The sequence below is a fragment of the Scyliorhinus torazame genome, chromosome 4, assembly GCF_047496885.1.
Source record: "Scyliorhinus torazame isolate Kashiwa2021f chromosome 4, sScyTor2.1, whole genome shotgun sequence".
NCBI classification, from domain to species: Eukaryota; Metazoa; Chordata; class Chondrichthyes; order Carcharhiniformes; family Scyliorhinidae; genus Scyliorhinus; species Scyliorhinus torazame.
Window position 1 is genome coordinate 51,608,276 of NC_092710.1, and position 24,540 is coordinate 51,632,815.

The 24,540-nt window shown below is 40.3% G+C and overlaps 19 non-coding genes across 19 annotated transcripts; all 19 read left to right on the plus strand.

Annotated features, from left to right (window-relative positions):
- Positions 1–943: 943 nt before the first annotated feature.
- On the plus strand, positions 944–1,017 carry trnat-ugu (transfer RNA threonine (anticodon UGU)). Its single transcript has one exon. It is a non-coding gene; the product is annotated as a tRNA-Thr (tRNA).
- Positions 1,018–2,609: 1,592 nt separating this feature from the next.
- On the plus strand, positions 2,610–2,683 carry trnat-ugu (transfer RNA threonine (anticodon UGU)). Its single transcript has one exon. It is a non-coding gene; the product is annotated as a tRNA-Thr (tRNA).
- A 1,067-nt stretch (positions 2,684–3,750) lies between these two features.
- Positions 3,751–3,823, plus strand: trnak-uuu (transfer RNA lysine (anticodon UUU)). The gene has a single exon. It is a non-coding gene; the product is annotated as a tRNA-Lys (tRNA).
- A 443-nt stretch (positions 3,824–4,266) lies between these two features.
- On the plus strand, positions 4,267–4,340 carry trnat-ugu (transfer RNA threonine (anticodon UGU)). The gene has a single exon. It is a non-coding gene; the product is annotated as a tRNA-Thr (tRNA).
- Positions 4,341–5,931: 1,591 nt separating this feature from the next.
- On the plus strand, positions 5,932–6,005 carry trnat-ugu (transfer RNA threonine (anticodon UGU)). The gene has a single exon. It is a non-coding gene; the product is annotated as a tRNA-Thr (tRNA).
- Positions 6,006–7,072: 1,067 nt separating this feature from the next.
- trnak-uuu (transfer RNA lysine (anticodon UUU)) lies at positions 7,073–7,145 on the plus strand. Its single transcript has one exon. It is a non-coding gene; the product is annotated as a tRNA-Lys (tRNA).
- A 443-nt stretch (positions 7,146–7,588) lies between these two features.
- Positions 7,589–7,662, plus strand: trnat-ugu (transfer RNA threonine (anticodon UGU)). The gene has a single exon. It is a non-coding gene; the product is annotated as a tRNA-Thr (tRNA).
- Positions 7,663–8,728: 1,066 nt separating this feature from the next.
- On the plus strand, positions 8,729–8,801 carry trnak-uuu (transfer RNA lysine (anticodon UUU)). Its single transcript has one exon. It is a non-coding gene; the product is annotated as a tRNA-Lys (tRNA).
- Positions 8,802–10,285: 1,484 nt separating this feature from the next.
- On the plus strand, positions 10,286–10,358 carry trnak-uuu (transfer RNA lysine (anticodon UUU)). The gene has a single exon. It is a non-coding gene; the product is annotated as a tRNA-Lys (tRNA).
- Positions 10,359–10,808: 450 nt separating this feature from the next.
- trnat-ugu (transfer RNA threonine (anticodon UGU)) lies at positions 10,809–10,882 on the plus strand. The gene has a single exon. It is a non-coding gene; the product is annotated as a tRNA-Thr (tRNA).
- Positions 10,883–12,365: 1,483 nt separating this feature from the next.
- Positions 12,366–12,439, plus strand: trnat-ugu (transfer RNA threonine (anticodon UGU)). The gene has a single exon. It is a non-coding gene; the product is annotated as a tRNA-Thr (tRNA).
- A 1,483-nt stretch (positions 12,440–13,922) lies between these two features.
- Positions 13,923–13,996, plus strand: trnai-uau (transfer RNA isoleucine (anticodon UAU)). Its single transcript has one exon. It is a non-coding gene; the product is annotated as a tRNA-Ile (tRNA).
- Positions 13,997–15,479: 1,483 nt separating this feature from the next.
- Positions 15,480–15,553, plus strand: trnat-ugu (transfer RNA threonine (anticodon UGU)). Its single transcript has one exon. It is a non-coding gene; the product is annotated as a tRNA-Thr (tRNA).
- A 1,483-nt stretch (positions 15,554–17,036) lies between these two features.
- trnat-ugu (transfer RNA threonine (anticodon UGU)) lies at positions 17,037–17,110 on the plus strand. The gene has a single exon. It is a non-coding gene; the product is annotated as a tRNA-Thr (tRNA).
- A 1,483-nt stretch (positions 17,111–18,593) lies between these two features.
- Positions 18,594–18,667, plus strand: trnat-ugu (transfer RNA threonine (anticodon UGU)). Its single transcript has one exon. It is a non-coding gene; the product is annotated as a tRNA-Thr (tRNA).
- A 1,483-nt stretch (positions 18,668–20,150) lies between these two features.
- trnat-ugu (transfer RNA threonine (anticodon UGU)) lies at positions 20,151–20,224 on the plus strand. The gene has a single exon. It is a non-coding gene; the product is annotated as a tRNA-Thr (tRNA).
- A 1,483-nt stretch (positions 20,225–21,707) lies between these two features.
- trnat-ugu (transfer RNA threonine (anticodon UGU)) lies at positions 21,708–21,781 on the plus strand. Its single transcript has one exon. It is a non-coding gene; the product is annotated as a tRNA-Thr (tRNA).
- A 1,483-nt stretch (positions 21,782–23,264) lies between these two features.
- trnat-ugu (transfer RNA threonine (anticodon UGU)) lies at positions 23,265–23,338 on the plus strand. The gene has a single exon. It is a non-coding gene; the product is annotated as a tRNA-Thr (tRNA).
- Positions 23,339–24,298: 960 nt separating this feature from the next.
- On the plus strand, positions 24,299–24,371 carry trnak-uuu (transfer RNA lysine (anticodon UUU)). The gene has a single exon. It is a non-coding gene; the product is annotated as a tRNA-Lys (tRNA).
- Positions 24,372–24,540: the final 169 nt, after the last annotated feature.

A 24,540-nucleotide genomic window follows, 5' to 3' on the forward strand; every position in this document is an offset into this window, starting at 1 on the left:
GGCGTTGACAGATCTATTTACACCCTGAAACTTTAAGATTTGCATAATTTGTTACTTTTCTAGATGAGCTTACTTGCGTTCACTCGCTGCCACAACAAACAACAGATGACACGCTTTATTCCCTCTCTGAAAATACAATCTGTATCTCTGTCGCTTGCCACTGATATCTCAGCGAACTAAACGTAATCTTCAATGTCTTGAAGTCCCAGTGCATGTCCCTTGGTAACAACAGTTGTCACATCACAGGTCATTGGTAAAATGCGAGTCCATGTTGAAGAATTTGAGAAAGAAAGCCGAAGGGAGGCTGCCGGTCTGCTTGCGAGGGAAATGAGCTGGAGAGGCTGAATGACCAGTGAAGGAAATTCAAAAGATACAATATGAGACTTTGAAGTGAGCGATGAGAACATTTTTGTGATGGGCCCTGATAGCTCAGTCGAGAGAACATCAGGCTTTTAATCTGAGTGTCAAGGGTTCAAGTCCCTGTCAACGTTTGATTTTAGCTCAAGGCGTTTGCTTCCCAATGAACGGTAGGAAATAAAAATAAAGAATGCAGGATGCTTTATGGAAAGTGGAAGAACCGTGACAACGTCGTGTTTGCCAAATTGCAACAGCCGTCCAGAATTTTCAAGAATTTTTGCTAGATTTTCAGTGAATGTATAAACTCTCTCCTGGTCTTGTCCTGCATTATACCACTGTAGTTTTCTGGTCATGTTTAATCACTTCCCAATTCGCAAAATATTTCCTGTTTGTATACTTCTTTCCTGCAGAACTGCTTTTAAATTAACAACTTTCAGAATCACTGCAATTTTTACAGTTTCAAAAGCCCAGTGCCGATGAATATTTTAATTTGCACTCTCAAAGTCAGCAGGAGAAATCAACAATATTGATGTTTAATCAAAAGAATTGAAATCTGTTCTACACTTGCAAAGTTGTCGTGCAGATTGGTGCTGTGGCTTAGATGGTTAAAGCGCCTGTCTTGTAAGCAGGAGATCCTGAGTTCAAATCTCAGCAGTACCGTTATAAATGCAGGTCAAAGCATGTAGCCTGTGAAGCATGTTTAATGGTGAACACAGATAATGTTGACAACATTTCTATGGTACTGACCTTCAAGATTGTTTTCGCTTGTATTATGTCAAACTAGATTCAAATTTCCATAATCTCCCGTTTTTCATGCAACTTCCATTTTCCTCATCTACTCCGTTGCATGTAACCTCGCTTCAGCTCTGAATAAGGATCACACGGATTTGAAACTTTAACTTTGTGTCTGGCTCCACAGACATCCTCAAATTTTATGAGCTTTAATCCAATCATTTTTAGTTTCTCATGCAGATTCACAACATGTGCAGTATTTTCCTTTGAATGCACGACAGGATTGACCTCAGGAAATTCAGTAGGAACATTTTGAATGTCTGTCAGCGATGTCTGTGAGCAAAGATTGAATGATTGAATGATTTACTCTGATGAAGAGTGACCCAGCCTCGAAACGTGAGCTCGGTTCTCTCTTCACAGATGCTGCCAGACCCACTGAGATTTTCCATCATTTCCTGTTTTTTTTCAGATTTCACATCCGCAGTAATTTGCCTTTTTATTGGACGATATATGTTGCTGCATGTCAGCAAGAACGATTTGGGTGGTATAAAGAATGGGGCGTTTTCCATGAAGATGTGGCGTTGACAGATCTATTTACACCCTGAAACTTTAAGATTTGCATAATTTGTTACTTTTCTAGATGAGCTTACTTGCGTTCACTCGCTGCCACAACAAACAACAGATGACACGCTTTATTCCCTCTCTGAAAATACAATCTGTATCTCTGTCGCTTGCCACTGATATCTCAGCGAACTAAACGTAATCTTCAATGTCTTGAAGTCCCAGTGCATGTCCCTTGGTAACAACAGTTGTCACATCACAGGTCATTGGTAAAATGCGAGTCCATGTTGAAGAATTTGAGAAAGAAAGCCGAAGGGAGGCTGCCGGTCTGCTTGCGAGGGAAATGAGCTGGAGAGGCTGAATGACCAGTGAAGGAAATTCAAAAGATACAATATGAGACTTTGAAGTGAGCGATGAGAACATTTTTGTGATGGGCCCTGATAGCTCAGTCGAGAGAACATCAGGCTTTTAATTTGAGTGTCAAGGGTTCAAGTCCCTGCCAACGTTTGATTTTAGCTCAAGGCGTTTGCTTCCCAATGAACGGTAGGAAATAAAAATAAAGAATGCAGGATGCTTTATGGAAAGTGGAAGAACCGTGACAACGTCGTGTTTGCCAAATTGCAACAGCCGTCCAGAATTTTCAAGAATTTTTGCTAGATTTTCAGTGAATGTATAAACTCTCTCCTGGTCTTGTCCTGCATTATACCACTGTAGTTTTCTGGTCATGTTTAATCACTTCCCAATTCGCAAAATATTTCCTGTTTGTATACTTCATTCCTGCAGAACTGCTTTTAAATTAACAACTTTCAGAATCACTGCAATTTTTACAGTTTCAAAAGCCCAGTGCCGATGAATATTTTAATTTGCACTCTCAAAGTCAGCAGGAGAAATCAACAATACTGATGTTTAATCAAAAGAATTGAAATCTGTTCTACACTTGCAAAACTGTCTTGCAGATTGGTGCTGTGGCTTAGATGGTTAAAGTGCCTGTCTTGTAAACAGGAGATCCTGAGTTCAAATCTCAGCAGTACCTTTATAAATTCAGGTCAAAGCATTTAGTCTGTGAAGCATGTTTAATGGTGAACACAGATAATGTTGACAACATTTCTATGGTACTGACCTTCAAGATTGTTTTCGCTTGTTTTATGTCAAACTTGATTCAAATTTCCATAATCTCCCGTTTTTCATGCAACTTCCATTTTCCTCATCTACTCCATTGCATGTAACCTCGCTTCAGCTCTGAATAAGGATCACACGGATTTGAAACATTAACTTTGTGTCTGGCTACACAGACATCCTCAAATTTAATGAGCTTTAATCCAATCATTTTTAGTTTCTCATGCAGATTCACAACATGTGCAGTATTTTCCTTTGAATGCACAACAGGATTGACCTCAGGAAATTCAGTCGGAACATTTTGAATGTCTGTCAGCGATGTCTGTGAGCAAAGATTGAATGATTGAATGATTTACTCTGATGAAGAGTGACCCAGCCTCGAAACGTGAGCTCGGTTCTCTCTTCACAGATGCTGCCAGACCCACTGAGATTTTCCATCATTTCCTGTTTTTTTTCAGATTTCACATCCGCAGTAATTTGCCTTTTTATTGGACGATATATGTTGCTGCAAGTCAGCAAGAACGATTTGGGCGGGATAAAGGATGGGGCGTTTTCCATGAAGATGTGGCATTTGCAGATCTATTTACACCCTGAAAATTTGCGATTTGCATAATTTGTTACTTTACTAGATGAGCTTACTTGCGTTCACTCTCTGCCATAACAAACAACAGATGACACCCTTTATTCCCTCTCTCAAAATATAATCTGTATCTCTGCAGCTTCCCACTGATATCTCAGCGAACTAAACGTAATCTTCAATGTCTTGAAGTCCCAGTGCATGTCCCTGGGTCACAACAGTTGTCACATCACAGGTCATTGGTTAAAATGCGAGTCCAAGTGAAGAATTTGAGAAAGAAAGCCGAAGGGAGGCTGCCGGTCTGCTTGCGAGGGAAATGAGCTGGAGAGGCTGAATGACCAGTGAAGGAAATTCAAATGATACAATATGAGACTTTGAAGTGAGCTATGAGAACATTTTTATTATGGGCCCTGGTAGCTCAGTCGGTCGAGCATCAGACTTTTAATCTGAGGGTCCAGGGTTCAAGTCCCTGTCAGGGTTTTGATTTTGGCTCAAGGCGTTTGCTTCCCAATGAACGGTAGGAAATAAAAATAAAGAATTTAATGGAAAGTGGAAGAACCGTGACAATGTCGTGTTTGCCAAATTGCAACAGCCGTCCAGTATTTTCAAGAAGTTTTGCTAGATTTTCAGTGAATGTATAAACTCTCTCCTGGTCTTGTCCTGCATTATACCACTGTAGTTTTCTGGTCATGTTTAATCACTTCCCAATTCGCAAAATATTTCCTGTTTGTATACTTCTTTCCTGCAGAACTGCTTTTAAATTAATAACTTTCAGAATAACTGCAATTTTTCAGTTTCAAAAGCCCAGTGCCGATGAATATTTTAATTTGCACTCTCAAAGTCAGCAGGAGAAATCAACAATATTGATGTTTAATCAAAAGAATTGAAATCTGTTCTACACTTGCAAAGCTGTCATGCAGATTGGTGCTGTGGCTTAGATGGTTAAAGCGCCTGTCTTGTAAACAGGAGATACTGAGTTCAAATCTCAGCAGTACCTATATACATTCAGGTCAAAGCATGTAGCCTGTGAAGAATGTTTAATGGTGAACACAGAAAATTTTGACAACATTTCTATGGTACTGACCTTCACGATTGTTTTCGCTTGTTTTATGTCAAACTTGATTCAAACTTCCATATCTCCCATTTTTCACGCAACTTCAATTTTCCTCATCTACTCCATTGCATCTAACCTCGCTTTAGCTCTGAATAAGGATCACACGGATTTGAAACATTAACTTTGTCTTTTGCTCCACAGACATCCTCAAATTTTATGAGCTTTAATCCAATCATTTTTAGTTTCTCATGCAGATTCACAGCATGTGCAGTATTTTCCTTTGAATGCACGACAGGATTGACCTCAGGAAATTCAGTAGGAACATTTTGAATGTCTGTCAGCGATGTCTGTGAGCAAAGATTGAATGATTGAATGATTTACTCTGATGAAGAGTGACCCAGCCTCGAAACGTGAGCTCGGTTCTCTCTTCACAGATGTTGACAGACCCACTGAGATTTTCCATCATTTCCTGTTTTTTTTCAGATTTCACATCTGCAGTAATTTGTATTTTTATTGGACGATATATGTTGCTGCATGTCAGCAAGAACGATTTGGGCGGTATAAAGGATGGGGCGTTTTCCATGAAGATGTGGCGTTGACAGATCTATTTACACCCTGAAACTTTGCGATTTGCATAATTTGTTACTTTTCTAGATGAGCTTACTTGCGTTCACTCGCTGCCACAACAAACAACAGATGACACGCTTTATTCCCTCTCTGAAAATACAATCTGTATCTCTGTAGCTTCCCACTGATATCTCAGCGAACTAAACGTAATCTTCAATGTCTTGAAGTCCCAGTGCATGTCCCTGGGTAACAACAGTTGTCACATCACAGGTCATTGGTAAAATGCGAGTCCAAGTTGAAGAATTTGAGAAAGAAAGCCGAAGGGAGGCTGCCGGTCTGCTTGCGAGGGAAATGAGCTGGAGAGGCTGAATGACCAGTGAAGGAAATTCAAAAGATACAATATGAGACTTTGAAGTGAGCGATGAGAACATTTTTGTGATGGGCCCTGATAGCTCAGTCGAGAGAACATCAGGCTTTTAATTTGAGTGTCAAGGGTTCAAGTCCCTGCCAACGTTTGATTTTAGCTCAAGGCGTTTGCTTCCCAATGAACGGTAGGAAATAAAAATAAAGAATGCAAGATGCTTTATGGAAAGTGGAAGAACCGTGACAACGTCGTGTTTGCCAAATTGCAACAGCCGTCCAGAATTTTCAAGAATTTTTGCTAGATTTTCAGTGAATGTATAAACTCTCTCCTGGTCTTGTCCTGCATTATACCACTGTAGTTTTCTGGTCATGTTTAATCACTTCCCAATTCGCAAAATATTTCCTGTTTGTATACTTCATTCCTGCAGAACTGCTTTTAAATTAACAACTTTCAGAATCACTGCAATTTTTACAGTTTCAAAAGCCCAGTGCCGATGAATATTTTAATTTGCACTCTCAAAGTCAGCAGGAGAAATCAACAATACTGATGTTTAATCAAAAGAATTGAAATCTGTTCTACACTTGCAAAACTGTCTTGTAGATTGGTGCTGTGGCTTAGATGGTTAAAGTGCCTGTCTTGTAAACAGGAGATCCTGAGTTCAAATCTCAGCAGTACCTTTATAAATTCAGGTCAAAGCATTTAGTCTGTGAAGCATGTTTAATGGTGAACACAGATAATGTTGACAACATTTCTATGGTACTGACCTTCAAGATTGTTTTCGCTTGTTTTATGTCAAACTTGATTCAAATTTCCATAATCTCCCGTTTTTCATGCAACTTCCATTTTCCTCATCTACTCCATTGCATGTAACCTCGCTTCAGCTCTGAATAAGGATCACACGGATTTGAAACATTAACTTTGTGTCTGGCTACACAGACATCCTCAAATTTAATGAGCTTTAATCCAATCATTTTTAGTTTCTCATGCAGATTCACAACATGTGCAGTATTTTCCTTTGAATGCACAACAGGATTGACCTCAGGAAATTCAGTCGGAACATTTTGAATGTCTGTCAGCGATGTCTGTGAGCAAAGATTGAATGATTGAATGATTTACTCTGATGAAGAGTGACCCAGCCTCGAAACGTGAGCTCGGTTCTCTCTTCACAGATGCTGCCAGACCCACTGAGATTTTCCATCATTTCCTGTTTTTTTTCAGATTTCACATCCGCAGTAATTTGCCTTTTTATTGGACGATATATGTTGCTGCAAGTCAGCAAGAACGATTTGGGCGGGATAAAGGATGGGGCGTTTTCCATGAAGATGTGTCATTTGCAGATCTATTTACACCCTGAAAATTTGCGATTTGCATAATTTGTTACTTTACTAGATGAGCTTACTTGCGTTCACACTCTGCCATAACAAACAACAGATGACACCCTTTATTCCCTCTCTCAAAATATAATCTGTATCTCTGCAGCTTCCCACTGATATCTCAGCGAACTAAACGTAATCTTCAATGTCTTGAAGTCCCAGTGCATGTCCCTGGGTCACAACAGTTGTCACATCACAGGTCATTGGTTAAAATGCGAGTCCAAGTGAAGAATTTGAGAAAGAAAGCCGAAGGGAGGCTGCCGGTCTGCTTGCGAGGGAAATAAGCTGGAGAGGCTGAATTACCAGTGAAGGAAATTCAAATGATACAATATGAGACTTTGAAGTGAGCTATGAGAACATTTTTATTATGGGCCCTGGTAGCTCAGTCGGTCGAGCATCAGACTTTTAATCTGAGGGTCCAGGGTTCAAGTCCCTGTCAGGGTTTTGATTTTGGCTCAAGGCGTTTGCTTCCCAATGAACGGTAGGAAATAAAAATAAAGAATTTAATGGAAAGTGGAAGAACCGTGACAATGTCGTGTTTGCCAAATTGCAACAGCCGTCCAGTATTTTCAAGAAGTTTTGCTAGATTTTCAGTGAATGTATAAACTCTCTCCTGGTCTTGTCCTGCATTATACCACTGTAGTTTTCTGGTCATGTTTAATCACTTCCCAATTCGCAAAATATTTCCTGTTTGTATACTTCTTTCCTGCAGAACTGCTTTTAAATTAATAACTTTCAGAATAACTGCAATTTTTCAGTTTCAAAAGCCCAGTGCCGATGAATATTTTAATTTGCACTCTCAAAGTCAGCAGGAGAAATCAACAATATTGATGTTTAATCAAAAGAATTGAAATCTGTTCTACACTTGCAAAGCTGTCGTGCAGATTGGTGCTGTGGCTTAGATGGTTAAAGCGCCTGTCTTGTAAACAGGAGATACTGAGTTCAAATCTCAGCAGTACCTATATACATTCAGGTCAAAGCATGTAGCCTGTGAAGAATGTTTAATGGTGAACACAGAAAATTTTGACAACATTTCTATGGTACTGACCTTCACGATTGTTTTCGCTTGTTTTATGTCAAACTTGATTCAAACTTCCATATCTCCCATTTTTCACGCAACTTCCATTTTCCTCATCTACTCCATTGCATCTAACCTCGCTTTAGCTCTGAATAAGGATCACACGGATTTGAAACATTAACTTTGTCTTTTGCTCCACAGACATCCTCAAATTTTATGAGCTTTAATCCAATCATTTTTAGTTTCTCATGCAGATTCACAGCATGTGCAGTATTTTCCTTTGAATGCACGACAGGATTGACCTCAGGAAATTCAGTAGGAACATTTTGAATGTCTGTCAGCGATGTCTGTGAGCAAAGATTGAATGATTGAATGATTTACTCTGATGAAGAGTGACCCAGCCTCGAAACGTGAGCTCGGTTCTCTCTTCACAGATGTTGACAGACCCACTGAGATTTTCCATCATTTCCTGTTTTTTTTCAGATTTCACATCTGCAGTAATTTGTCTTTTTATTGGACGATATATGTTGCTGCATGTCAGCAAGAACGATTTGGGCGGTATAAAGGATGGGGCGTTTTCCATGAAGATGTGGCATTGACAGATCTATTTACACCCTGAAACTTTGCGATTTGCATAATTTGTTACTTTTCTAGATGAGCTTACTTGCGTTCACTCGCTGCCACAACAAACAACAGATGACACGCTTTATTCCCTCTCTGAAAATACAATCTGTATCTCTGTAGCTTCCCACTGATATCTCAGTGAACTAAACGTAATCTTCAATGTCTTGAAGTCCCAGTGCATGTCCCTGGGTAACAACAGTTGTCACATCACAGGTCATTGGTATAATGCGAGTCCAAGTTGAAGAATTTGAGAAAGAAAGCCGAAGGGAGGCTGCCGGTCTGCTTGCGAGGGAAATGAGCTGGAGAGGCTGAATTACCAGTGAAGGAAATTCAAAAGATACAATATGAGACTTTGAAGTGAGCGATGAGAACATTTTTATGATGGGCCCTGGTAGTTCAGTCGGTCGAGCATCAGACTTTTAATCTGAGGGTCCAGGGTTCAAGTCCCTGTCAGGGTTTTGATTTTGGCTCAAGGAGTTTGCTTCCCAATGAACGGAAATAAAAATAAAGAATGCAGGATGCTTTATGGAAAGTGGAAGAACCGCGACAACGTCGTGTTTGCCAAATTGCAACAGCCGTCCAGAGTTTTCAAGAATTTTTGCTAGATTTTCAGTGAATGTAAAAACTCTCTCCTGGTCTTATCCAGCATTATACCACTGGAGTTTTCTGGCCATGTTTAATCACTTCCCAATTCGCAAAATATTTCCTGTTTGTATACTTCTTTCCTGCAGAACTGCTTTTAAATTAATAACTTTCAGAAATAACTGCAATTTTTACAGTTTCAAAATGCCAGTGCTGATGAATATTTTAGTTTGCACTCTCAAAGTCAGCAGGAGAAATCAACAATACTGATGTTTAATCAAAACAATTGAAATCTGTTCTACACTTGCAAAATTTCTTTGCAGATTGGTGCTGTGGATTAGATGGTTAAAGCACCTGTCGTGTAAACAGGAGATCCTGAGTTCAAATCTCAGCAGTGCCTTTATACAGTCGGGTCAAAGCATCTAGCTTGTGAAGAATGCTCCTCATTTAATGGTGAACACAGAAAATGTTGACATCATTTCTGTGGTACTGACCTTGAAAATTGTTTTCGCTTGTTTTATGTCAAACTTGATTCAAACTTCCATATCTCCCATTTTTCACGCAACTTCCATTTTCCTCATCTACTCCATTGCATGTAACCTCGCTTCAGCTCTGAATAAGGATCACACGGATTTGAAACATTAACTTTGTGTCTGGCTCCACAGACATCCTCAAATTTGATGAGCTTTAATCCAATCATTTTTAGTTTCTCATGCAGATTCACAGATTTACTCTGATGAAGAGTGACCCAGCCTCGAAACGTTAGCTCGGTTCTCTCTTCACAGATGCTGCCAGACCCACTGAGATTTTCCATCATTCCCTGTTTTTTTTCAGATTTCACATCTGCAGTAATTTGCATTATTATTGGACGATATATGTTGCTGCATGTCAGCAAGAACGATTTGGGTAGGATAAAGGATGGGGCGTTTTCCATGAAGATGTGGCGTTGACAGATCTATTTACACCCTGAAACTTTGCGATTTGCATAATTTGCTACTTTACTCGATGAGCTTACTTGCGTTCACACTCTGCCACAACAAACAACAGATGACACGCTTTATTCCCTCTCTCAAAATCGAATCTGTATCTCTGCAGCTTCCCACTGATATCTCAGCGAACTAAACGTAATCTTCAATGTCTTGAAGTTCCAGTGCATGTCCCTGGGTAACAACAGTTGTCACATCACAGGTCATTGGAAAAATGCGAGTACAAGCTGAAGAATTTGAGAATGAAAGCCGAAGGGAGGCTGCCGGTCTGCTTGCGAGGGAAATGAGCTGGAGAGGCTGAATGACCAGTGAAGGAAATTCAAAAGATACAATATGAGACTTTGAACTGAACTATGAGAACATTTTAGTAATGGGTCCTGGTAGCTCAGTCGGTAGAGCATCAGACTTTTAATCTGATGGTCCAGGGTTCAAGTGCCTGTCAGGGTTTTGATTTTGGCTCAAGGCGTTTGCTTCGCAATGAACGGAAATAAAAATCAAGAATGCAGGATGCCTCAAGGAAAGTGGAAGAACCGTGACAACGTCGTGTTTGCCAAATTGCAACAGCCGTCCAGAATTTTCAAGAATTTTTGCTAGATTTTCAGTGAATGTAAAAACTCTCTCCTGGTCTTATCCAGCATTATACCACTGGAGTTTTCTGGCCATGTTTAATCACTTCCCAATTCGCAAAATATTTCCTGTTTGTATACTTCTTTCCTGCAGAACTGCTTTTAAATTAATAACTTTCAGAAATAACTGCAATTTTTACAGTTTCAAAAGGCCAGTGCTGATGAATATTTTAGTTTGCACTCTCAAAGTCTGCAGGAGAAATCAACAATACTGATGTTTAATCAAAACAATTGAAATCTGTTCTACACTTGCAAAATTTCTTTGCAGATTGGTGCTGTGGCTTAGATGGTTAAAGCACCTGTCTTGTAAACAGGAGATCCTGAGTTCAAATATCAGCAGTGCCTTTATACATCCAGGTCGAAGCATGTAGCTTGTGAAGAATGCTCCTCATTCAATGGTGGACACAGGAAATGGTGACAAAGTTTCTGTGGTACTCACCTTCAACATTGCTTTCCCTTGATTTATGTCAAACTTGATTCAAACTTCCATATCTCCCACTTTTCACGCAACTTCCATTTTCCTCATCTACTCCATTGCATGTAACCTCGCTTCAGCTCTGAATAAGGATCACACGGATTTGAAACATTAACTTTGTGTCTGGCTCCACAGACATCCTCAAATTTGATGAGCTTTAATCCAATCATTTTTAGTTTCTCATGCAGATTCACAGATTTACTCTGATGAAGAGTGACCCAGCCTCGAAACGTTAGCTCGGTTCTCTCTTCACAGATGCTGCCAAACCCACTGAGATTTTCCATCATTCCCTGTTTTTTTTCAGATTTCACATCTGCAGTAATTTGCATTATTATTGGACGATATATGTTGCTGCATGTCAGCAAGAACGATTTGGGTAGGATAAAGGATGGGGCGTTTTCCATGAAGATGTGGCGTTGACAGATCTATTTACACCCTGAAACTTTGCGATTTGCATAATTTGCTACTTTACTCGATGAGCTTACTTGCGTTCACACTCTGCCACAACAAACAACAGATGACACGCTTTATTCCCTCTCTCAAAATCGAATCTGTATCTCTGCAGCTTCCCACTGATATCTCAGCGAACTAAACGTAATCTTCAATGTCTTGAAGTTCCAGTGCATGTCCCTGGGTAACAACAGTTGTCACATCACAGGTCATTGGAAAAATGCGAGTACAAGCTGAAGAATTTGAGAATGAAAGCCGAAGGGAGGCTGCCGGTCTGCTTGCGAGGGAAATGAGCTGGAGAGGCTGAATTCCCAGTGAAGGAAATTCAAAAGATACAATATGAGACTTTGAACTGAACTATGAGAACATTTTAGTAATGGGTCCTGGTAGCTCAGTCGGTAGAGCATCAGACTTTTAATCTGAGGGTCCAGGGTTCAAGTGCCTGTCAGGGTTTTGATTTTGGCTCAAGGCGTTTGCTTCCCAATGAACGGAAATAAAAATCAAGAATGCAGGATGCTTCAAGGAAAGTGGAAGAACCGTGACAACGTCGTGTTTGCCAAATTGCAACAGCCGTCCAGAATTTTCAAGAATTTTTGCTAGATTTTCAGTGAATGTAAAAACTCTCTCATGGTCTTATCCAGCATGATACCACTGTAGTTTTCTGGCCATGTTTAATCACTTCCCAATTCGCAAAATATTTCCTGTTTGTATACTTCTTTCCTGCAGAACTGCTTTTAAATTAATAACTTTCAGAAATAACTGCAATTTTTACAGTTTCAAAAGGCCAGTGCTGATGAATATTTTAGTTTGCACTCTCAAAGTCTGCAGGAGAAATCAACAATACTGATGTTTAATCAAAACAATTGAAATCTGTTCTACACTTGCAAAATTTCTTTGCCGATTGGTGCTGTGGCTTAGATGGTTAAAGCACCTGTCTTGTAAACAGGAGATCCTGAGTTCAAATCTCAGCAGTGCCTTTATACATTCAGGTCGAAGCATGTAGCTTGTGAAGAATGCTCCTCATTCAATGGTGGACACAGGAAATGGTGACAATGTTTCTGTGGTACTGACCTTCAACATTGCTTTCCCTTGATTTATGTCAAACTTGATTCAAACTTCCATATCTCCCACTTTTCACGCAACTTCCATTTTCCTCATCTACTCCATTGCATGTAACCTCGCTTCAGCTCTGAATAAGGATCACACGGATTTGAAACATTAACTTTGTGTCTGGCTCCACAGACATCCTCAAATTTGATGAGCTTTAATCCAATCATTTTTAGTTTCTCATGCAGATTCACAGATTTACTCTGATGAAGAGTGACCCAGCCTCGAAACGTTAGCTTGGTTCTCTCTTCACAGATGCTGCCAGACCCACTGAGATTTTCCATCATTCCCTGTTTTTTTTCAGATTTCACATCTGCAGTAATTTGCATTATTATTGGACGATATATGTTGCTGCATGTCAGCAAGAACGATTTGGGTAGGATAAAGGATGGGGCGTTTTCCATGAAGATGTGGCGTTGACAGATCTATTTACACCCTGAAACTTTGCGATTTGCATAATTTGCTACTTTACTCGATGAGCTTACTTGCGTTCACACTCTGCCACAACAAACAACAGATGACACGCTTTATTCCCTCTCTCAAAATCGAATCTGTATCTCCGCAGCTTCCCACTGATATCTCAGCGAACTAAACGTAATCTTCAATGTCTTGAAGTTCCAGTGCATGTCCCTGGGTAACAACAGTTGTCACATCACAGTTCATTGGTAAAATGCGAGTCCAAGTTGAAGAATTTGAGAAAGAAAGCCGAAGGGAGGCTGCCGGTCTGCTTGCGAGGGAAATGAGCTGGAGAGGCTGAATTCCCAGTGAAGGAAATTCAAAAGGTACAATATGAGACTTTGAAGTGAGCTGTGAGAATGTATTTGAAATGTGCCTTGGCAGCTCAGTCGGTAGAGCATCAGACTTTTAATCTGCGGGTCCAGGGTTCAAGTGCCTGTCAGGGTTTTGATTTTGGCTCAAGGCGTTTGCTTCCCAATGAACGGAAATAAAAATCAAGAATGCAGGATGCTTCAAGGAAAGTGGAAGAACCGTGACAACGTCGTGTTTGCCAAATTGCAACAGCCGTCCAGAATTTTCAAGAATTTTTGCTAGATTTTCAGTGAATGTAAAAACTCTCTCATGGTCTTATCCAGCATGGTACCACTGTAGTTTTCTGGCCATGTTTAATCACTTCCCAATTCGCAAAATATTTCCTGTTTGTATACTTCTTTCCTGCAGAACTGCTTTTAAATTAATAACTTTCAGAAATAACTGCAATTTTTACAGTTTCAAAAGGCCAGTGCTGATGAATATTTTAGTTTGCACTCTCAAAGTCTGCAGGAGAAATCAACAATACTGATGTTTAATCAAAACAATTGAAATCTGTTCTACACTTGCAAAATTTCTTTGCAGATTGGTGCTGTGGCTTAGATGGTTAAAGCACCTGTCTTATAAACAGGAGATCCTGAGTTCAAATCTCAGCAGTGCCTTTATACATTCAGGTCGAAGCATGTAGCTTGTGAAGAATGCTCCTCATTCATTGGTGGACACAGGAAATGGTGACAACGTTTCTGTGGTACTCACCTTCAACATTGCTTTCCCTTGATTTATGTCAAACTTGATTCAAACTTCCATATCTCCCACTTTTCACGCAACTTCCATTTTCCTCATCTACTCCATTGCATGTAACCTCGCTTCAGCTCTGAATAAGGATCACACGGATTTGAAACATTAACTTTGTGTCTGGCTCCACAGACATCCTCAAATTTGATGAGCTTTAATCCAATCATTTTTAGTTTCTCATGCAGATTCACAGATTTACTCTGATGAAGAGTGACCCAGCCTCGAAACGTTAGCTCGGTTCTCTCTTCACAGATGCTGCCAGACCCACTGAGATTTTCCATCATTCCCTGTTTTTTTTCAGATTTCACATCTGCAGTAATTTGCATTATTATTGGACGATATATGTTGCTGCATGTCAGCAAGAACGATTTGGGTAGGATAAAGGATGGGGCGTTTTCCATGAAGATGTGGCGTTGACAGATCTATTTACACCCTGAAACTTTGCGATTTGCATAATTTGCTACTTTACTCGATGAGCTTACTTGCGTTCACACTCTGCCACAACAAACAACAGATGACACGCTTTATTCCCTCTCTCAAAATCGAATCTGTATCTCTGCAGCTTCCCACTGATATCTCAGCGAACTAAACGTAATCTTCAATGTCTTGAAGTTCCAGTGCATGTCCCTGGGTAACAACAGTTGTCACATCACAGTTCATTGGTAAAATGCGAGTCCAAGTTGAAGAATTTGAGAAAGAAAGCCGAAGGGAGGCTGCCGGTCTGCTTGCAAGGGAAATGAGCTGGAGAGGCTGAATTCCCAGTGAAGGAAATTCAAAAGGTACAATATGAGACTTTGAAGTGAGCTGTGAGAATGTATTTGAAATGTGCCTTGGCAGCTCAGTCGGTAGAGCATCAGACTTTTAATCTGCGGGTCCAGGGTTCAAGTGCCTGTCAGGGTTTTGATTTTGGCTCAAGGCGTTTGCTTCCCAATGAACGGAAATAAAAATCAAGAATGCAGGATGCTTCAAGGAAAGTGGAAGAACCGTGACAACGTCGTGTTTGCCAAATTGCAACAGCCGTCCAGAATTTTCAAGAATTTTTGCTAGATTTTCAGTGAATGTAAAAACTCTCTCCTGGTCTTATCCAGCATGATACCACTGTAGTTTTCTGGCCATGTTTAATCACTTCCCAATTCGCAAAATATTTCCTGTTTGTATACTTCTTTCCTGCAGAACTGCTTTTAAATTAATAACTTTCAGAAATAACTGCAATTTTTACAGTTTCAAAAGGCCAGTGCTGATGAATATTTTAGTTTGCACTCTCAAAGTCTGCAGGAGAAATCAACAATACTGATGTTTAATCAAAACAATTGAAATCTGTTCTACACTTGCAAAATTTCTTTGCAGATTGGTGCTGTGGCTTAGATGGTTAAAGCACCTGTCTTGTAAACAGGAGATCCTGAGTTCAAATCTCAGCAGTGCCTTTATACATTCAGGTCGAAGCATGTAGCTTGTGAAGAATGCTCCTCATTCATTGGTGGACACAGGAAATGGTGACAACGTTTCTGTGGTACTCACCTTCAACATTGCTTTCCCTTGATTTATGTCAAACTTGATTCAAACTTCCATATCTCCCACTTTTCACGCAACTTCCATTTTCCTCATCTACTCCATTGCATGTAACCTCGCTTCAGCTCTGAATAAGGATCACACGGATTTGAAACATTAACTTTGTGTCTGGCTCCACAGACATCCTCAAATTTGATGAGCTTTAATCCAATCATTTTTAGTTTCTCATGCAGATTCACAGATTTACTCTGATGAAGAGTGACCCAGCCTCGAAACGTTAGCTCGGTTCTCTCTTCACAGATGCTGCCAGACCCACTGAGATTTTCCATCATTCCCTGTTTTTTTTCAGATTTCACATCTGCAGTAATTTGCATTATTATTGGACGATATATGTTGCTGCATGTCAGCAAGAACGATTTGGGTAGGATAAAGGATGGGGCGTTTTCCATGAAGATGTGGCGTTGACAGATCTATTTACACCCTGAAACTTTGCGATTTGCATAATTTGCTACTTTACTCGATGAGCTTACTTGCGTTCTCACTCTGCCACAACAAACAACAGATGACACGCTTTATTCCCTCTCTCAAAATCGAATCTGTATCTCCGCAGCTTCCCACTGATATCTCAGCGAACTAAACGTAATCTTCAATGTCTTGAAGTTCCAGTGCATGTCCCTGGGTAACAACAGTTGTCACATCACAGTTCATTGGTAAAATGCGAGTCCAAGTTGAAGAATTTGAGAAAGAAAGCCGAAGGGAGGCTGCCGGTCTGCTTGCGAGGGAAATGAGCTGGAGAGGCTGAATTCCCAGTGAAGGAAATTCAAAAGGTACAATATGAGACTTTGAAGTGAGCTGTGAGAATGTATTTGAAATGTGCCTTGGCAGCTCAGTCGGTAGAGCATCAGACTTTTAATCTGAGGGTCCAGGGTTCAAGTGCCTGTCAGGCTTTTGATTTTGGCTCAAGGCGTTTGCTTCCCAATGAACGGAAATAAAAATCAAGAATGCAGGATGCTTCAAGGAAAGTGGAAGAACCGTGACAACGTCGTGTTTGCCAAATTGCAACAGCCGTCCAGAATTTTCAAGAATTTTTGCTAGATTTTCAGTGAATGTAAAAACTCTCTCCTGGTCTTATCCAGCATGATACCACTGTAGTTTTCTGGCCATGTTTAATCACTTCCCAATTCGCAAAATATTTCCTGTTTGTAAACTTCTTTCCTGCAGAACTGCTTTTAAATTAATAACTTTCAGAAATAACTGCAATTTTTACAGTTTCAAAAGGCCAGTGCTGATGAATATTTTAGTTTGCACTCTCAAAGTCTGCAGGAGAAATCAACAATACTGATGTTTAATCAAAACAATTGAAATCTGTTCTAGACTTGCAAAATTTCTTTGCAGATTGGTGCTGTGGCTTAGATGGTTAAAGCACCTGTCTTGTAAACAGGAGATCCTGAGTTCAAATCTCAGCAGTGCCTTTATACATTCAGGTCGAAGCATGTAGCTTGTGAAGAATGCTCCTCATTCAATGGTGGACACAAGAAATGGTGACAATGTTTCTGTGGTACTGACCTTCAACATTGCTTTCCCTTGATTTATGTCAAACTTGATTCAAACTTCCATATCTCCCACTTTTCACGCAACTTCCATTTTCCTCATCTACTCCATTGCATGTAACCTCGCTTCAGCTCTGAATAAGGATCACACGGATTTGAAACATTAACTTTGTGTCTGGCTCCACAGACATCCTCAAATTTGATGAGCTTTAATCCAATCATTTTTAGTTTCTCATGCAGATTCACAGATTTACTCTGATGAAGAGTGACCCAGCCTCGAAACGTTAGCTCGGTTCTCTCTTCACAGATGCTGCCAGACCCACTGAGATTTTCCATCATTCCCTGTTTTTTTTCAGATTTCACATCTGCAGTAATTTGCATTATTATTGGACGATATATGTTGCTGCATGTCAGCAAGAACGATTTGGGTAGGATAAAGGATGGGGCGTTTTCCATGAAGATGTGGCGTTGACAGATCTATTTACACCCTGAAACTTTGCGATTTGCATAATTTGCTACTTTACTCGATGAGCTTACTTGCGTTCACACTCTGCCACAACAAACAACAGATGACACGCTTTATTCCCTCTCTCAAAATCGAATCTGTATCTCTGCAGCTTCCCACTGATATCTCAGCGAACTAAACGTAATCTTCAATGTCTTGAAGTTCCAGTGCATGTCCCTGGGTAACAACAGTTGTCACATCACAGTTCATTGGTAAAATGCGAGTCCAAGTTGAAGAATTTGAGAAAGAAAGCCGAAGGGAGGCTGCCGGTCTGCTTGCGAGGGAAATGAGCTGGAGATGCTGAATTCCCAGTGAAGGAAATTCAAAAGGTACAATATGAGACTTTGAAGTGAGATGTGAGAATGTATTTGAAATGTGCCTTGGCAGCTCAGTCGGTAGAGCATCAGATTTTTAATCTGAGGGTCCAGGGTTCAAGTGCCTGTCAGGGTTTTGATTTTGGCTCAAGGCGTTTGCTTCCCAATGAACGGAAATAAAAATCAAGAATGCAGGATGCTTCAAGGAAAGTGGAAGAACCGTGACAACGTCGTGTTTGCCAAATTGCAACAGCCGTCCAGATTTTTCAAGAATTTTTGCTAGATTTTCAGTGAATGTAAAAACTCTCTCCTGGTCTTATCCAGCATGATACCACTGTAGTTTTCTGGCCATGTTTAATCACTTCCCAATTCGCAAAATATTTCCTGTTTGTATACTTATTTCCTGCAGAACTGCTTTTAAATTATTAACTTTCAGAAATAACTGCAATTTTTACAGTTTCAAAAGGCCAGTGCTGATGAATATTTTAGTTTGCACTCTCAAAGTCTGCAGGAGAAATCAACAATACTGATGTTTAATCAAAACAATTGAAATCTGTTCTACACTTGCAAAATTTCTTTGCAGATTGGTGCTGTGGCTTAGATGGTTAAAGCACCTGTCTTGTAAACAGGAGATCCTGAGTTCAAATTTCAGCAGTGCCTTTATACATTCAGGTCGAAGCATGTAGCTTGTGAAGAATGCTCCTCATTCAATGGTGGACACAGGAAATGGTGACAATGTTTCTGTGGTACTGACCTTCAACATTGCTTTCCCTTGATTTATGTCAAACTTGATTCAAACTTCCATATCTCCCACTTTTCACGCAACTTCCATTTTCCTCATCTACTCCATTGCATGTAACCTCGCTTCAGCTCTGAATAAGGATCACACGGATTTGAAACATTAACTTTGTGTCTGGCTCCACAGACATCCTCAAATTTGATGAGCTTTAATCCAATCATTTTTAGTTTCTCATGCAGATTCACAGATTTACTCTGATGAAGAGTGACCCAGCCTCGAAACGTTAGCTCGGTTCTCTCTTCACAGATGCTGCCAGACCCACTGAGATTTTCCATCATTCCCTGTTTTTTTTCAGATTTCACATCCGCAGTAATTTGCATTATTATTGAACGATATATGTTGCTGCATGTCAGCAAGAACGATTTGGGTAGGATAAAGGATGGGGCGTTTTCCATGAAGATGTGGCGTTGACAGATCTATTTACACCCTGAAACTTTGCGATTTGCATAATTTGCTACTTTACTCGATGAGCTTACTTGCGTTCACACTCTGCCACAACAAACAACAGATGACACGCTTTATTCCCTCTCTCAAAATCGAATCTGTATCTCTGCAGCTTCCCACTGATATCTCAGCGAACTAAACGTAATCTTCAATGTCTTGAAGTTCCAGTGCATGTCCCTGGGTAACAACAGTTGTCACATCACAGGTCATTGGAAAAATGCGAGTACAAGCTGAAGAATTTGAGAATGAAAGCCGAAGGGAGGCTGCCGGTCTGCTTGCGAGGGAAATGAGCTGGAGAGGCTGAATTCCCAGTGAAGGAAATTCAAAAGATACAATATGAGACTTTGAACTGAACTATGAGAACATTTTAGTAATGGGTCCTGGTAGCTCAGTCGGTAGAGCATCAGACTTTTAATCTGAGGGTCCAGGGTTCAAGTGCCTGTCAGGGTTTTGATTTTGGCTCAAGGCGTTTGCTTCCCAATGAACGGAAATAAAAATCAAGAATGCAGGATGCTTCAAGGAAAGTGGAAGAACCGTGACAACGTCGTGTTTGCCAAATTGCAACAGCCGTCCAGAATTTTCAAGAATTTTTGCTAGATTTTCAGTGAATGTAAAAACTCTCTCCTGGTCTTATCCAGCATGATACCACTGTAGTTTTCTGGCCATGTTTAATCACTTCCCAATTCGCAAAATATTTCCTGTTTGTATACTTATTTCCTGCAGAACTGCTTTTAAATTAATAACTTTCAGAAATAACTGCAATTTTTACAGTTTCAAAAGGCCAGTGCTGATGAATATTTTAGTTTGCACTCTCAAAGTCTGCAGGAGAAATCAACAATACTGATGTTTAATCAAAACAATTGAAATCTGTTCTAGACTTGCAAAATTTCTTTGCAGATTGGTGCTGTGGCTTAGATGGTTAAAGCACCTGTCTTGTAAACAGGAGATCCTGAGTTCAAATCTCAGCAGTGCCTTTATACATTCAGGTCGAAGCATGTAGCTTGTGAAGAATGCTCCTCATTCAATGGTGGACACAAGAAATGGTGACAATGTTTCTGTGGTACTGACCTTCAACATTGCTTTCCCTTGATTTATGTCAAACTTGATTCAAACTTCCATATCTCCCACTTTTCACGCAACTTCCATTTTCCTCATCTACTCCATTGCATGTAACCTCGCTTCAGCTCTGAATAAGGATCACACGGATTTGAAACATTAACTTTGTGTCTGGCTCCACAGACATCCTCAAATTTGATGAGCTTTAATCCAATCATTTTTAGTTTCTCATGCAGATTCACAGATTTACTCTGATGAAGAGTGACCCAGCCTCGAAACGTTAGCTCGGTTCTCTCTTCACAGATGCTGCCAGACCCACTGAGATTTTCCATCATTCCCTGTTTTTTTTCAGATTTCACATCTGCAGTAATTTGCATTATTATTGGACGATATATGTTGCTGCATGTCAGCAAGAACGATTTGGGTAGGATAAAGGATGGGGCGTTTTCCATGAAGATGTGGCGTTGACAGATCTATTTACACCCTGAAACTTTGCGATTTGCATAATTTGCTACTTTACTCGATGAGCTTACTTGCGTTCACACTCTGCCACAACAAACAACAGATGACACGCTTTATTCCCTCTCTCAAAATCGAATCTGTATCTCTGCAGCTTCCCACTGATATCTCAGCGAACTAAACGTAATCTTCAATGTCTTGAAGTTCCAGTGCATGTCCCTGGGTAACAACAGTTGTCACATCACAGTTCATTGGTAAAATGCGAGTCCAAGTTGAAGAATTTGAGAAAGAAAGCCGAAGGGAGGCTGCCGGTCTGCTTGCGAGGGAAATGAGCTGGAGATGCTGAATTCCCAGTGAAGGAAATTCAAAAGGTACAATATGAGACTTTGAAGTGAGATGTGAGAATGTATTTGAAATGTGCCTTGGCAGCTCAGTCGGTAGAGCATCAGATTTTTAATCTGAGGGTCCAGGGTTCAAGTGCCTGTCAGGGTTTTGATTTTGGCTCAAGGCGTTTGCTTCCCAATGAACGGAAATAAAAATCAAGAATGCAGGATGCTTCAAGGAAAGTGGAAGAACCGTGACAACGTCGTGTTTGCCAAATTGCAACAGCCGTCCAGATTTTTCAAGAATTTTTGCTAGATTTTCAGTGAATGTAAAAACTCTCTCCTGGTCTTATCCAGCATGATACCACTGTAGTTTTCTGGCCATGTTTAATCACTTCCCAATTCGCAAAATATTTCCTGTTTGTATACTTATTTCCTGCAGAACTGCTTTTAAATTATTAACTTTCAGAAATAACTGCAATTTTTACAGTTTCAAAAGGCCAGTGCTGATGAATATTTTAGTTTGCACTCTCAAAGTCTGCAGGAGAAATCAACAATACTGATGTTTAATCAAAACAATTGAAATCTGTTCTACACTTGCAAAATTTCTTTGCAGATTGGTGCTGTGGCTTAGATGGTTAAAGCACCTGTCTTGTAAACAGGAGATCCTGAGTTCAAATTTCAGCAGTGCCTTTATACATTCAGGTCGAAGCATGTAGCTTGTGAAGAATGCTCCTCATTCAATGGTGGACACAGGAAATGGTGACAATGTTTCTGTGGTACTGACCTTCAACATTGCTTTCCCTTGATTTATGTCAAACTTGATTCAAACTTCCATATCTCCCACTTTTCACGCAACTTCCATTTTCCTCATCTACTCCATTGCATGTAACCTCGCTTCAGCTCTGAATAAGGATCACACGGATTTGAAACATTAACTTTGTGTCTGGCTCCACAGACATCCTCAAATTTGATGAGCTTTAATCCAATCATTTTTAGTTTCTCATGCAGATTCACAGATTTACTCTGATGAAGAGTGACCCAGCCTCGAAACGTTAGCTCGGTTCTCTCTTCACAGATGCTGCCAGACCCACTGAGATTTTCCATCATTCCCTGTTTTTTTTCAGATTTCACATCCGCAGTAATTTGCATTATTATTGAACGATATATGTTGCTGCATGTCAGCAAGAACGATTTGGGTAGGATAAAGGATGGGGCGTTTTCCATGAAGATGTGGCGTTGACAGATCTATTTACACCCTGAAACTTTGCGATTTGCATAATTTGCTACTTTACTCGATGAGCTTACTTGCGTTCACACTCTGCCACAACAAACAACAGATGACACGCTTTATTCCCTCTCTCAAAATCGAATCTGTATCTCTGCAGCTTCCCACTGATATCTCAGCGAACTAAACGTAATCTTCAATGTCTTGAAGTTCCAGTGCATGTCCCTGGGTAACAACAGTTGTCACATCACAGGTCATTGGAAAAATGCGAGTACAAGCTGAAGAATTTGAGAATGAAAGCCGAAGGGAGGCTGCCGGTCTGCTTGCGAGGGAAATGAGCTGGAGAGGCTGAATTCCCAGTGAAGGAAATTCAAAAGATACAATATGAGACTTTGAACTGAACTATGAGAACATTTTAGTAATGGGTCCTGGTAGCTCAGTCGGTAGAGCATCAGACTTTTAATCTGAGGGTCCAGGGTTCAAGTGCCTGTCAGGGTTTTGATTTTGGCTCAAGGCGTTTGCTTCCCAATGAACGGAAATAAAAATCAAGAATGCAGGATGCTTCAAGGAAAGTGGAAGAACCGTGACAACGTCGTGTTTGCCAAATTGCAACAGCCGTCCAGAATTTTCAAGAATTTTTGCTAGATTTTCAGTGAATGTAAAAACTCTCTCCTGGTCTTATCCAGCATGATACCACTGTAGTTTTCTGGCCATGTTTAATCACTTCCCAATTCGCAAAATATTTCCTGTTTGTATACTTATTTCCTGCAGAACTGCTTTTAAATTAATAACTTTCAGAAATAACTGCAATTTTTACAGTTTCAAAAGGCCAGTGCTGATGAATATTTTAGTTTGCACTCTCAAAGTCTGCAGGAGAAATCAACAATACTGATGTTTAATCAAAACAATTGAAATCTGTTCTACACTTGCAAAATTTCGTTGCAGATTTGTGCTGTGGCTTAGATGGTTAAAGCACCTGTCTTGTAAACAGGAGATCCTGAGTTCAAATCTCAGCAGTGCCTTTATACATTCAGGTCGAAGCATGTAGCTTGTGAAGGATGCTCCTCATTCAATGGTGGACACAGGAAATGGTGACAATGTTTCTGTGGTACTGACCTTCAACATTGCTTTCCCTTGATTTATGTCAAACTTGATTCAAACTTCCATATCTCCCACTTTTCACGCAACTTCCATTTTCCTCATCTACTCCATTGCATGTAACCTCGCTTCAGCTCTGAATAAGGATCACACGGATTTGAAACATTAACTTTGTGTCTGGCTCCACAGACATCCTCAAATTTGATAAGCTTTAATCCAATCATTTTTAGTTTCTCATGCAGATTCACAGATTTACTCTGATGAAGAGTGACCCAGCCTCGAAACGTTAGCTCGGTTCTCTCTTCACAGATGCTGCCAGACCCACTGAGATTTTCCATCATTCCCTGTTTTTTTTCAGATTTCACATCCGCAGTAATTTGCATTATTATTGGACGATATATGTTGCTGCATGTCAGCAAGAACGATTTGGGTAGGATAAAGGATGGGGCGTTTTCCATGAAGATGTGGCGTTGACAGATCTATTTACACCCTGAAACTTTGCGATTTGCATAATTTGCTACTTTACTCGATGAGCTTACTTGCGTTCACACTCTGCCACAACAAACAACAGATGACACGCTTTATTCCCTCTCTCAAAATCGAATCTGTATCTCTGCAGCTTCCCACTGATATCTCAGCGAACTAAACGTAATCTTCAATGTCTTGAAGTTCCAGTGCATGTCCCTGGGTAACAACAGTTGTCACATCACAGGTCATTGGAAAAATGCGAGTACAAGCTGAAGAATTTGAGAATGAAAGCCGAAGGGAGGCTGCCGGTCTGCTTGCGAGGGAAATGAGCTGGAGAGGCTGAATTCCCAGTGAAGGAAATTCAAAAGATACAATATGAGACTTTGAACTGAACTATGAGAACATTTTAGTAATGGGTCCTGGTAGCTCAGTTGGTAGAGCATCAGACTTTTAATCTGAGGGTCCAGGGTTCAAGTGCCTGTCAGGGTTTTGATTTTGGCTCAAGGCGTTTGCTTCCCAATGAACGGAAATAAAAATCAAGAATGCAGGATGCTTCAAGGAAAGTGGAAGAACCGTGACAACGTCGTGTTTGCCAAATTGCAACAGCCGTCCAGAATTTTCAAGAATTTTTGCTAGATTTTCAGTGAATGTAAAAACT